Here is a 14,164-nt window from a genome sequence, read left to right as displayed (position 1 = left end):
TGCAGGAGTGTCTTTCTCTTATAGTAAAAATGGTTGACTCTTACCTGTACCCTCATGAGAGTACTTCTACTGCCTGTGAAGATAGCAACGGTAAAACCTGACATTTAATAATTGGCTGGATGTTGCATTTAGATTGTTTCAGGATGATCTGATACTATTCTAAGAAGATGTAGATATATTTTTGCATCCCAATTGTTCAGCTGTAGCTATTTTGGATTTTTTATTCATAGTGATGTGGGAGATGTCTGTCTCCATGGCCTAAAAAGCAAAGGCCTATTTTAGCTGTTTAATGCCATTCAGTTTGGTTGAAATACTCCAGTCTGCTGGAAGATCATTTGCCCTCCTATTGTGAAGTCCTATTGTACAGAGGAGGCATTTTAGCTTGTCTGTCTTAAGAAGATATGATCAGTTGACATGGAACAACCAAGGCACCTTCTTGTCAGTTTGGCCAGACTTTTTCGTTCTATTGGTGGGAGCCAAGCATCAATAGCCAAGACTATGATTTGATTTGTTTGTGGACCATCAAGCTTCAATTTAATGAGGCCATTGAAGATGCTATCCTCTCTCCTGGATGGCTTTCATTGAATGTATGCCATCTTTTATTTAGCAGGCAAGAAAGTAGGATTCAGCACAAGTCCATTCCTATGGCAAGAAAAATGACCTATAGTATAATACTTACAGCTGGGGTGGCCTCATGGTTATTGGTATGAATTTTAGGGTCAGATAGATCTGGTTTCTGTGCTGGTTCTGACACTTACTAGCCAGGTGATGTACAACCAATTTCTCTCTTATTTCTTTTAAGCCTCAGGTTTTTTTTTTAAATTTTTATTTATTTATGATAGTCACAGAGAGAGAGAGAGAGAGAGAGAGGCAGAGACATAGGCAGAGGGAGAAGCAGGCTCCATGCACCGGGAGCCTGACGTGGGATTCGATCCCGGGTCTCCAGGATCGTGCCCTGGGCCAAAGGCAGGCGCCAAATTGCTGCGCCACCCAGGGATCCCTAGCCTCAGGTTTTTTTATCTTTAAAATGGGGACACTAATATTTTCTGGGTAAGGTCCTTTTGGTTGCAAGCTACAGAATTGACTGTGTCTAATAGAGTCAAGGAAGGGGATTTACTGAATGATTACCTAGAAAAGTACTGATCAAATGAAGATTCACTAAGTACATTTTTAAAAGGGAAGCAGGAGAGCTCTGGGAATCCCAAGGCACTGCAATTGAAGTGATTCATCTCTTCTGACCTCCAGATTCTGAATTTTTCTATCTAGCAGTTACATTTTTTGCAAAAAAAAAAAAAAAAAAAAACTGGCCCAATTTCATTTGTCTGTCTTTCCTTCCATGAATCAGTTCTGTCCAGATGGGTGGTCACCCAGCATACATATGAAGGATCACCCAGATGTGCACACACCTGTGTGTGTGTGTGTGTGTGTGTGTGTGTGTGTATAAATAAAATGTTACTGAATCATTTTCTTAGTGCTCTTTCTTGGCTAAGCTCAGCATAGCCTGACCAATAAGGCCATATCCTGTTATATATATCCAGCCATGTGGAACTGTTTCCATTTGATAAAGGAAAACATTTCCTGGAATCGTGGAAACTCGGTGCCTTTGAGAATATTAATTTTGCACAACCAAGAGAATGTGATGAGAGGGTAAATCTGCTCTTCTCACTGGTTCCTGGGATTCCATTCATCTGATATAAACACCAGCTGAAAACCAAGAATACAGATATTTTGAGTTTTCTCAAGTGACTCTTGTTCCAATAGGAAAAGAGTGCAGACAGCAGCTGCTCCCCTTCCAGCTCAGGGACTTCCCTTTCAGTCAACCCTCTGAATGCTGCTATGTGCTCCTGGAGTAGCAGCAGCACCTTCTGGCTAGGAACCTTATGCCACCTTTAAATGAGACAGGAATGTGTCATTTGGATGCCACAAGGAAATTATGGCATCAGAAATAGTAGAGTTGGTAGGTACTGTTGAAGTTTCCTGTACCTAATCCTTGTTTCAGTAGGTGAGGCATTGGAAACATCACTTTAATTTGGAGTAGTTGTAGAATGATTAAAATTCATGATTCCTGACTCTTAATCTATTGCACTTTCTATTACATTGAAAAGCCTTTCCATCCCAACCTCTGAGACAGGTTAGGTTGTAAGGCCCTTGAGGGAAAAACAATGCATTAAATGCCTCTATTGCCCCCTAGTCTTGAGTACTGTGCTGTACACATACTATGTGGTCATTAACTGTTGGAAGGCCCCAATCCTCAGCCCTGGGTCTCCTGTTAGTCTGCACACTCCCCTTGGTGTCCTTATCCAATGCCATGGTGTTGAAGGTCATTTATATGTTAGTAACTCCCAAATCCAGGATATCTAGCCTGGAATTCCCTGGAATCCCATATTTCCATATCCAGTTGTCTACTTGAGATATCCATTTAAATTCTGTTAGGTAACTTTTTTTTATATAGTTTTTCCCATTTCAGTAAATGGCATACCATTATCTTTGGCATTCTCATTGATTTTTCTCCCATCTCATTAAATCTCTCTCAGCAACTTCCTGTCAACTCCTTATTTAGTTCCATCCCCATTTATTCACCTCTCTCCATCTCTACCATGATCATCTTAAGTCAGTCTACTCTGATATCTTTTTTAGAGACAACTAGATAGCATGTCATATGATTATGGAAAGTTCAAAATTATTTTGTGCCTTTTTAGAGTATTAAAGTTGTATTATTAAAATGTTTACATGTTCAACACATTTCTACCATAAATAGCTTCAGTTTCCCCAAATTGTAGGAAATGAAGCTATGATACTTCTTTGGAAATACCTTCAACATTATCATAGCGATTTGACAAGTAGGTATCTATCTTTTCTCTGTACCAGGTGTGCCAAGCTAAGTTGTGAGGCTGCAAATTTATAAAAGACATCGTTTCTGTTCTTGATGAACTCAAAGTTTAGTGAAGGTGATGGAGACGTAGTCCGCAAATTATAATTCATTTTGCTAGGGGTAGTAATTCAGGGCACAATCATAGGGAAGAAAGAGATAGCAATTAGAAATCAAAATATGTTTAGCACAATACATCACTTTGTAACCGGTTCTGAATCCACTGGGGTCTATTCAGATTGACTCACTGGTGTAGGAATAAAAGAAACCCCGGCTTCCAAGGTCAAATACAATAGTGCTGGGCTCTTTTATAGGTTCCAGTGCCATTGAGGATCCACCCCCATTACCCAGGGATACCCTTTATTTAGATATGTGACCTTGAGATTCTTACTTGGATATTCTGGCTTCTCTGTTCTGCAAAAATAAAATGAGGCAGTTGAGTTTCATGCTCTCTCAGGGCCCTTACAATTCTAAAACTCTATGATTCTCAAATGTCATCTGCTTGGCAGTGTCTTTCCTTATCCTGAGGAGAGGGGTAAAGGTGAGTGAAGGGCAGGGTAGGAATGCAAGTCCTTGTTCTTTACAGGCTGCAGATGTCTGAATTAGGAGACTGGTTTAGTTATATCAGCACTGCAGTGAAGTACTCCGATTCCTTCATCTATGAAAATTAATATCTTAGTGTGCCGGGAATACTTCAGGCCCCTGATACATAAGTTTTAATTGATGGATTCATGAATAGAACCTTGGATTTGTTAAGAACGTTAAAAGACTATCATCTTTTCAGTGAAGTTTTTACCCTTTTGATGGATAATGACATGCATCAGAGAAAGGGACTTTTAAAGAAATAATACCATTCATCAACCTCAACCAACGTGTCCTCACCTTATTTGTTGGTGCTTGGGTCAAACAGCTGTATCTCTAGTGGCCACCATAGTGGCAAGAAGATTTAGCCCTTTCTTTTTCCTCTTTTTGTTTTCTGAGTTCCCCTTCCTACAGGCTCAAGATTGTATGATCCCGGGAAATTGTCCCATAGTCCCTGAGCCCTACCTAAGTGTTGTTTCACCAGGTTAGGGTTCAAGATACTCCTGATCACAGAGACTCCTGTAACTTTGAAGAGTTAGAGAAGATTCTAGCTGTTTTGGAGTCTTGAAACTCAAGGATCTCTGAAGGACAGGCTGATGACTTTTTACCTCTTTGAAAAACCTACAGCTAGGCCTGTGTTCAGCTGGAGAATGTGAGGGTCAGAACTTTGGGGCAGCACGTGACAGCTGCTTAGAACATTTCATGCCTGCTGTGGGCTGTGGTCCTGTCAAATGCAGGGACATGGTGGCCATTTATATTGCTGCTCTGTACCTTTATTACTGCCTTTGCTAAAAGCTTCTTAACTGCCAGCCGACATCTGCCCATTATGGATGCAATAAATTGAGATGCTGCTGAATTATGAGAAACAAGTGCTTTAAAATGCACACAACGGGATTATCACAGCCTTTTCTAGTGTCTCTGGCTTTGTGTGTCTTTTCACAGGTAGATGAATCCTTCCTTGCTCCAGTCTGGATTAAGAGGAAAGGAAAGTTAAGAGATCTACTATTTATTGAGAGAAATTATGTGCCTGCTCTATGTTAAGTTCTTAATATACACTGGGCCATTTAACCCTCACATCTTCTCTGCAGGTTGCATATTATTATCCTCATTTTCTGGATGAAGAAATTAAGGGCTTGATTCATTCATTCCAAAGCACCTATTGAGCATTATGTGCCAGAGGTTGCATTGAGCCTTCAGGATACAAAAGCATTGATTGTGTCCTTCTTCATAAACATACCAATAAATTCTGATATCTGAGGAAGGTGGAACATAAATGCAACATCACAAATTGGGTGACACTGGAGCTGAGGCTTGGTAGCGTAGCAGGACTCTTTCAGGGAGGCCAGGCAGGTGAAAGTATTCCAGGCAGAGAGAGCAGATATGCAAAGATGACTTTAGTAAAAAGGAAGCTTTCCTCATGGATGGAATCTAAAGCTTGGGGAGTAGGAGAAAAGAATTTGAGAGGACATTTTAGAAGGTGTGGCTGGAGGGGTGGCACAAGTTGTGAAGCACCTTGTTTTCTCTCCCAACAAATTTGGACCTTATCTTATAGGAAGCATGCCATTTTTAGCAGTGTGATAATAGGATGGGATGTGGGAGACAGGAGCCAACAGACTAACATACATTAGTTCTGTTTGTATTTTCATTAACTCAGGAATAAGAATTAAGAGCCCTAAGTGAGGTAGAGAGAATAGAGGTTGAGTTTTGGGGACACATCCAAAGATATTTAAGGGGCATTGCCCTTAAATATCTTAATTGTACTTAATTGTACAGCAGCTAAAGAGTGGCCAAGACTGGATAAGGACAAGGATTTGACCAGAGAAACTACTGTTTCTTCCCTGTTCTAGTCATCTATCTTAAATTAGTTGGAGATTCTTGGGAGGAATGGGGAGGATGTAGTTTGGAGTCACCTACATGTGCTGGTCCCACTCTAAACATGTGTGACTAACTCTCTGTGCCTCAGTTTCCATATTCACCACTGAGAGAATCTGCAGTGGCTTAATTTGCTTGTTGGGAGCCTCTGTTATAGAGTCAAAGTGTGTAATGTGGTTACAAACATAAGCCAATATGCCCCTTTTTGAATCTAGAGTTCAGCAATTCAAGAATGAAAAAATTTTCTGGCTCGTCTTTTTATCACATTTTTTTTCTTGTGTTGTAGAAATAACCTAGGTTAGATTTTTGTGTTTAGGCATAAGATACAGGCTGGAACTTAATAGTGGGAAGGAGGGTTTTGCCAGAAGGGAACATACCAAAGCATGCTTTTCTCCATACCTTAGGCAGTTTGTACTTGGAATCAAGACATGATTCTGGTGTAATCCTAGATTTTGAAGAATTATACTACGATGATCTGTCGTTGATAACTGTGATGATCTTGGCCAACCTCTGGCATAGATCTGATAGAAAAACTAATTGTAGTTTCTTCTTCTTTTGTAAAAGTGTCCATATTTGAGATTAAGTCAAAAGATTCTTTCCTTAGAGATAGGAAAACCAGATTTTCAATTTTCCTGTATTCTGGTCTCTTAATTAAGACTTTACAGCGATGACAATACCGAGGATTGCATATGTGTCTGTGTGTAGAGCACACGTGTATAGTTTCCTTCTGGTTTCCCAGATGATTCTCTATTTTATCATGGGTTATGTTTTAATTCGATTTGGGGTTTTTAAGGGCAGGAGACAGCAGACATGTAGCAATCATGAATAGAAGGCACATACTCAAAACCTGAAACTGAATTGCCCCAAAGAAAACCAGACAGAGTATAAAGAGTCATAGATCTATTTATCTTGCTAGAGGTTCAGATGTTATCTGGCACAACCATCCTCACCCCTAGTTTTTGGTTGAGGAAACTGGAGCCTTCTGGTAGGTAATGAATTGCTCAAAGGATAAAATATAGTGTTCTTAATCTCTTATTTCAGTTCCCTTTTGCTTGAATTTTTCAAAGAAATATGCACAGGTAGACTTGTACATATTTTGTGCAGAAACATGTTTATGTCCTTGATAGCCTACTAAGCAGTAAAATCATGGCATAATAGGAAATATCAGAAAGGGAGACAGAACATGAAGACTCCTAACTCTGGGAAATGAACTAGGGGTGGTGAAAGGGGAGGAGGGTGGGGGGTGGGGGTGAATGGGTGACGGGCACTGAGGGGGGCACTTGACGGGATGAACACTGGGTGTTATTCTGTATGTTGGCAAATTGAACACCAATAAAAAATAAATTTATTATTAAAAAAAAGAAAGAAAAGCATTTGGTCACTCTCTACTAATTTAGTCTTACTGGTAAATTTTGTTTGAAATATTGACAACTGATTTAGAGAGAAGAAATGTTAGGAGAAAGACATATATTTCTCTCTTCTCCCTCCTTCCCTTCCCTTCCCTTCCCTTCCCTTCCCTTCCCTTCCCTTCCCTTCCCTTCCTTTTTTTCCTTCCCCCATCCCATCTTGCCCTGTGAGCAACAAATAAATCCAGCCCAATAGAGAGGATATTGTAGGGACAAGTGCCTCTGGGATTTGGGGCTGGAAACCCTGGATATGAACAGCTCTTGGAAGGCCCCTATTGTGGACCACTATTTCCCTGGCTAAAAGATGCAATCTTTCTTGGAGAAGATCATTTCATGCTTCTTAGCATGTTTAACCTTTAGAGCAAAGCCTTCTCATCAAAATGGCAAACCCCAACAGAGCCTTCTGAGAGGCCAGTAAATCAGAAACCTTATGAAATCTGTGTGATTAGCATACTCTCCTTCTTTGTTTCCTCAGGGAAAGAAAGCCCAATGCCTTTCCGATTTCCATCTTCTCTGCAGGCCCCTTGTCTGCAGTTTCCTGCTGCTGCCCACTGGTATTTGAATATTGTTTTCCTACAGTTGCCCACAGCCACATGCTAACACCAGCCAAGGGCAACACATTCTGTATCTCCATCAGTGACATTGTAAAAGAAAGATAACTGCTCTGATGTTTGCTTAGTTGAATTATTCCCACCCTTGAAGTCTTCCTCTCTGGGCTGAAGATAGTAGCTGGCTCTTAATGTCACTGCACGTAGTGGCAGGCTGTTGCTCCCAGGGGCCTCATCTCCAGCTGGGTGTTTCTGCTCTCCTTGCCCCATTTTCAGTCTGTAAGGGAACTTATTTCACAAACAACCTGACTTCTCCAGCCGCTGCAATGTGGAGCCTCTTTCTGTAGAGGTCTGCAAAGTCAGATATGTGGAATGCAGAAGTGGAAAGAAAAAAGATTGACAAATAAAAGTGCTGTCAGCTGTTCAGGTGATAAAAACATTTATAGGGGGTGGTGGTGGGGTGACTCTTACTAGCATTTATAGATTCATATTTACAGTTAGAAGGGACCTCTGAGGTTTTTGAGTCTAACTCAATATCTCTGATACATATACACCCTTGGCGAAAATTCCTAAAATGATCTATGGACTCTGGGAACATTTACTCTGTTTCCATATGCTGTACTAAATGCTTAGCAGTGGGTAGCTTATTTAATCATTGTAATAACTGTAAGATAGGCTCTATTTTTATGCTCAGTTTACATCTGAGGAATGACAGGGTCAAATATAGGTTAAAAACCCTGCACAAGGTTGTCTATTTCTCCTGGGCCCTCCACCCCCAAACCTACTCTTTTGTGATCAGGGATACTCTATAGCTCCCAGTGACAAAGGAGCTCACCTCCCATTTCATTTTCGGATAGCCATAAATATTCTAAAAATCTCCTTTTGCCATGAACCGAAGTTGCAATTCTTCTAATATCTTCCTTTTGATCTTGGTTCAGGCTTTGGGAACTCTGCAGGATTTATCCACTCAGTTGACATTTGTTCAGTACTCACTATGCCATGGACACCTGGGATATATAGACCTGATCAAACCTAAACCATCTTCTACTATAGACCTTCAGTTATTTAAGAGGACTGTCATTTTCCACTGAAGTGTTGTCAGTCATCTCAGGATAGACATCAGTGCTTTCTTCAACCACTCCTGCCCTGTTGGGATTGTGAGTTCCTTCATAATCTAGTGGTCACTGAAGTGGCTGGAGGAAGGTGAGGAGGGGCTGTGCACTCACTAAATGGAAGCATGGTTTCCAGCACCAGGGAGCTATATGAAGCAGGGAAGCCCCTTAAGCAGCAGGCATATGTTATTAAAGCAATATCCTAAATGATGATCAGACATTCTAACATCCTATGGACTATGGGCTTGCGTGGTCAGTGGGATTCACTGATATATTTATAAGGAGTGTATGCTTTTGCTAGCTTTTTAGCTTGAAAAAAAAAAAAAGCCTTTGGCTCACAATAGGCAGCATCACATTTACTGCCTAACTGTATTTCTCAAAATAGTTCTAGACTGAGTGGGTTAAAGCACATATTTCAAAGCAAAGCTGAATTTATTTTTGGCAATATGAACTTCTCAGGGTATCACTCAACAAGGAAACCATGTGTTTGCTAAGTATCAGCTAATAAAGAATCATTGAGTGCTAGAGCTGGTCACCGCCTTCAGAGTCATGTTCTGGTGCTGGCAATTTACAAAGAAAGAACCAAGGTTCGAGTTATTATATAAGTTGTCCAGAGTCACACAGACAGCCACAGTGGGGCTCCTAAGTCATGATTTTGAATCCTGGACTGGGACTCTTTATCCTAAGGCCACGTCAGGAGGTGCTCTTAGTACCTTTTGCATGGTCATCCTGCATAGATGACAATGAATGCTTGCATGGAGCAACACAGAACCTTTCTGCACAAGCTCAGTGGCTCCTTGCGATTTTTTTTAAACATGTAATAGTCCCTTTATTTATTGCAAATAAGTTAGGCAATTAATTCACAGTTAGCAACTTATGGCCTGGAAAATCTCATTACCCGAACCTTACATTATCAACACATCTGTTTAAAAAGAGATGCTTAAAGAAGTGGTCTGAATAGCTAGATTCCTGATCATCTTCAAGAAGTGGGAAAAACATTGAAAAGCACTTTTAGAGGGTGTTAGGTTGTTTTATGGTTATCAAAAACACTGAAATTCACACATCAAAGGGTCTAAAAAGAGAATTCACATTTCTTGAGTTCCTACTATGTGCCAGGTATGGTTTGGTATTTAGGTGAAGGTACAGGAGCTTTGGAGTCAGAGCTGGATATGAATCCCAATTCCATCACTGATTACTGTGACTTCTTGGGCATGTTTTTAACCTCTCTGAGGTTTCTGATCTATAACACAAGCCTTTTTGGGATTGATGAGAGGCTTAAATAAAATGATTATATAATTTAATATAAACATGATACATATAATTGTATACATATTCAATCTATAGAATAAACTTAAAGTATGTGGTATCATTAAGATTTTTTTTTTTTTTTTATGATAGTCACAGAGAGAGAGAGAGGCAGAGACACAGGCAGAGGGAGAAGCAGGCTCCATGCACCGGGAGCCTGATGTGGGATTCGATCCCGGGTCTCCAGGATCGCGCCCTGGGCCAAAGGCAGGCGCCAAACCACTGCGCCACCCAGGGATCCCTATCATTAAGATTTTTAAGATAATTAAACCAAGGCCCAGAAAGATTAAATAACTTGCCCACAGTCAAAAATACTAGGTAGGACTTTTTAAACCCAGTCTATCAAATTTTGTGTTATACCTTGTCATTCCTTAACATGGGAGTTCTTGGAGGTGGTGGGATCAGGTACTTAGAGAGGGAAAAAAGAGGGTGAGAAGTAGAGAGGGCCTTTTTGACTTATCTGCCAAGTGTATGTATTCTCAGCTTTAAGACTTTCAGTGCATGAACTTGAGGAATAAGCAGACAAGGAAGCTGCCCATTTGGAATGAATTCAGGATTTAGGGAAGCAATCAAGATCTTCCACATCCTCTTGCCCACTTTCTTGGTTCCTAAGTAAAGGTGAGGAACTCTAGGGTTTCATGGGGCTGGTCCAGAAAAGCTTGGAGTGGGAACTCTGGACTGGGAAAACAGACTTTGTCCTGTTAGGATTCAACCAGTGTTACCACATACTCTAACTCACACCTACGTCCATATCCATGTGAGCATGCACACACACATGCACATATATACATACTCTCATTCTTCAGCCATGTAACTACACCTCTCTACATTTTGTTTTGCTCGTCTGTTTCTTGTACTAGACTGTGAACCATCAAGCATGTACCAGTGCCAGGGATAGAAAAGGAGCTCAATCTGTGTTGTGGAAGGAAAAAGCCAAAGGATGGATGGAAGCCTAAATGAATGGGACTAACTCTAGGATTTACTATACTGAAGTTAGAATTTTCGTTTATTATTCTGAGAAATTCAGAGAAACTTGGTGCCTGAACACCCCTCCTCTCTACCTCTCGACCTACATACAGGTTAGGATTTTCTGGTTGACAGAGGTGAGGATGTACCAAGAGAAGACTCAACTAGGAGTTCCCTTAGGCTAGGGCCTAGTTTATTGGCCCTGTTGCAGCAATTCCCATAACCCAGTATTAGCTGTAGAGAGGCAAGATTCAGTGTTGCTCAAAGTGAACAGGAGGGTAGGCATGGGAGGGATCAAGTTGGGAAGGGGGCTTATGCATCCAGGGCAAGCATCTCTACCATTTGAAACAATGGGGCTGACCTTGTACCTCTCCTTGGTGAAAGGAGCCCCCTTTGGGTCCCCTTTGCCTTTTATACTCCTTCCCCTTTATATCTTCTCTTCATTATTTCTTCCACCTCACAATCCTTACACAATCCTTTCTTCCCTTCTCTCTCCATTTTTGGGGCATGATATGGTAATAATGTCTACCTTTGAATGGGCAGTTCCCTTGCAGAGGGATGAAGTTGACCCTTGTTCATTCCACATAATTGGCCTGGGGGCTGCCATAAAGTGGGGGCTACCAAAAGCTGCAAGGTGGTTGGTGCCTGGGGCCATCTAGGTAAATGGTAGAAAGGAAGAAAGGCTGGCCTCCGGCCTCTGCAAGTATTTTGTCTAGCCTGAAGCCATCTTGTGAACGATGATAATTGAGAAAGTGTCTCAACAGTAGGGAACAATGATTCTCTGTAGAACCAGATGGCTAAAACAAAGGTGAGAATTCAGAATATTCTTGACATGGCTGCTGCAAAAGAGGCTCTCTCTGCCTGTTGTTCGGTTTGCCCCTTGGGCTTTCTGTAAAGGGAAATTGAAGTAATATGTCCTCAAGATGAAGCTGAATCAAATTCTCCATAAATTTTCTTTTCCTCTTTCTTTCTCCCTTCAGTCTTCTTACTTCTTTCTCACCTTTCTTTCACCTTCCTTCTTTTCTTTCTGCAATCTCTTTAAACACATTTTGTTTCCTTCCTATATGGAGAACATTTGACCCATCCCATCTTTTTTCACTACTGAGTTGCTTTGATGTGATTAATACAATAATATAATGAATTTTGACTTTGGTAGGACTGTTATTCTATCTTCATAAATTGCTATTTAATAAACCAGTCTCTAGATTAGAGCTCTGTTAGGAGTGTTTACCACTTTTGGGAAGAAGTCTCCTAAAGAATTGTTCTCAGTGGCTTATTATCAACCTTCTAGGTCATGGATCTCCATTTTTAAAAAAATGAACAGACTTTTATGATTAGAAAAGCAATGTATGTTCTCTGTGGAAAATTGGAGTGTATGAAAATTCATTCAACGTTTATTTAGCCAATATTAATTGAGCACCTATTTCATGGCAGATAATAAAAGAAAAAAAAAAACTAAAAACAAGCATAGTTATACCAGAGATGGTCATTGTTAACCTAGTGGTTTGCTTTATTCCAGTCCTTTGGGCAATGTATATATAAAATATATTTTGATGTCACTTAAAAAATAATTTTCTATCCTGACTTCATTCAATTAGAATTATGTCATAATATCTATCATATAATTTCATAATTATACCATAATTTCAACTTAGCTTTATATCACAACCTTTATCCCAAATCATAAGGAAAATCTTCAAAAATATGATTTTAAGTGACTTCACATTAGGTATATTTGCCAGCTATTGCCTCAATCATGTTAATAAGCCACTCCAAAACTTACTGGCTTATGACAAACAACATTTAAATTTTATGCTGACAGTTTTGGGTAGCTTTTTAAACTTTTAAACTGTAGAGCTTAAAAATGGCTGGACATAGTTGCAGGTTTTGATGGTCTCCACATTTTTCTTGGACACTGCCCAGGGAATATCATCTTGGCAAATTCCAGGGAGTACAAGAGGGAGCTTGGAAGCATCTTAGTGCCTCCTGAGATTTCTGTCTGCATCTGGCACATTGTCACTTCTGTCCATATTCCCTGGGTCAAAGCAAGTCATATGGCCAAGCCCATGATGGAGTGAGTTTATACACCACACCCACTCTAGTGGAAGATACTGCAAAATGACAGGCAGAGGGTGAGGATGTATAATATAAAAAATGGGGAAGGTGTGAAGAATTATGAACAATGATTCAATCTATCATAGTAGACAATCTGATTTTTTGTTATCACTATAATCATAGGATGCTCCAGAAGACCAGCTATTAATGGGTAGCGGGGAGTGGAAGGTACAGGCTTACAGTTATGGAATGACTAAGTCACAGAGATAAAAAGTGCAGCATAGGCAATATAGCCAATGGTATTGTAATAGTGTTTTGTGATAACATATGGTAGAAACACTTATGATGAGCATAGGATAATATATAGACTTATTGATCACTGTGTTATATACCTGAAACTACTATAACATTGTGCCAACTATACTTCAATTTTAAAAAAGTGACTAGTTATTGATCTTTGGTATTAGCCTCTAATGTCTAATGTGCCCCATATTGGTATGAGGCATATCATGAGATCCTTTTCCAACCACATAGGCTTCAGAGGACATCAGAGCCTTCTTCATTAGCCCCATTATCTCTTCTGTCTGCTTTGTGGTTCCAATATATCTTTCTATTGATACTTCAACTGATCGCATCTCTAGGAATTTAATATCTTACTTCATAGATTGTCTCCTAGACCAAATAAGAAACTAGTTCTGCTGTTAATGCAGAGAATTCTTATGACCATTACAGTAGAAGGACTTGCAGAGATGAAGCCTAAGAGCTAGCAGGGTCAGTTCCAGAAAATCATCAGCCTCACAACCTAGACATGAGGTAAAAAGATTAGACACTTGGTTTGAAATTTGTCCTCTAAAACATAATGGAGGGAGTTCATGAAAGCCTAGTGTAATAAGGTGCTCAGACACTTGGATTCTTCAGGAATGACTGATTCCAGTTATTTATTTATTAACTTAACTAATTAATTTAAAATCAGAATCATTGGCTTCTACTCTTGTAACCTGTACTGATTTACTCTATGTCTGGAGTTCTTTTCTTGCTTGAGGTTTTATCAAGGCTCTGGGGAATATATACTGTTTCAGGTTCTGATATTCAGGCTATTATTTTTGGTACTTCTCTGTTCTCAGCACTTGGCATCCTGTTCTCTGTGAATGGACCCCTTAATTCTGTTTCTTTTGTATTGGCACTTCTGCTTTCAGTTTATTTATTTTTTGAAATATGTACTCTATTTCTCAAATTAGATAACATACTCCGGGAAGGCCAGGGCCATGCCTTCTCCTATATCCAATGCCTGGCATATGGAATGTACTCAATACCTCTTTGTTGGTGGTGATAAGTTCAGGTCACAGGTACCCTTGATATTTTCATCCCAAGACTTACAGATATTTTTTTCTTCACCCATATATTCCCCCTCCCATGTAGATCACTTTGCTCTTGGCTTATATTTCATGC

At 40.0% G+C, this 14,164-nt stretch overlaps 1 protein-coding gene across 3 annotated transcripts in view; it reads left to right on the top strand.

Annotated features, from left to right (window-relative positions):
* Window positions 1-14,164, top strand: part of NRXN3 (neurexin 3) — a 1,543,117-nt gene that overhangs the window by 511,858 nt on the left and 1,017,095 nt on the right. The gene's annotated exons all lie outside the window — the stretch shown is intronic.

Source organism: Vulpes lagopus, chromosome 6, assembly GCF_018345385.1.
Source record: "Vulpes lagopus strain Blue_001 chromosome 6, ASM1834538v1, whole genome shotgun sequence".
In the NCBI taxonomy this organism is placed as follows: Eukaryota; Metazoa; Chordata; class Mammalia; order Carnivora; family Canidae; genus Vulpes; species Vulpes lagopus.
The sequence above is the reverse complement of the archived record's forward strand: the minus strand, read 5'-3'. Positions and strand labels throughout refer to the sequence as shown.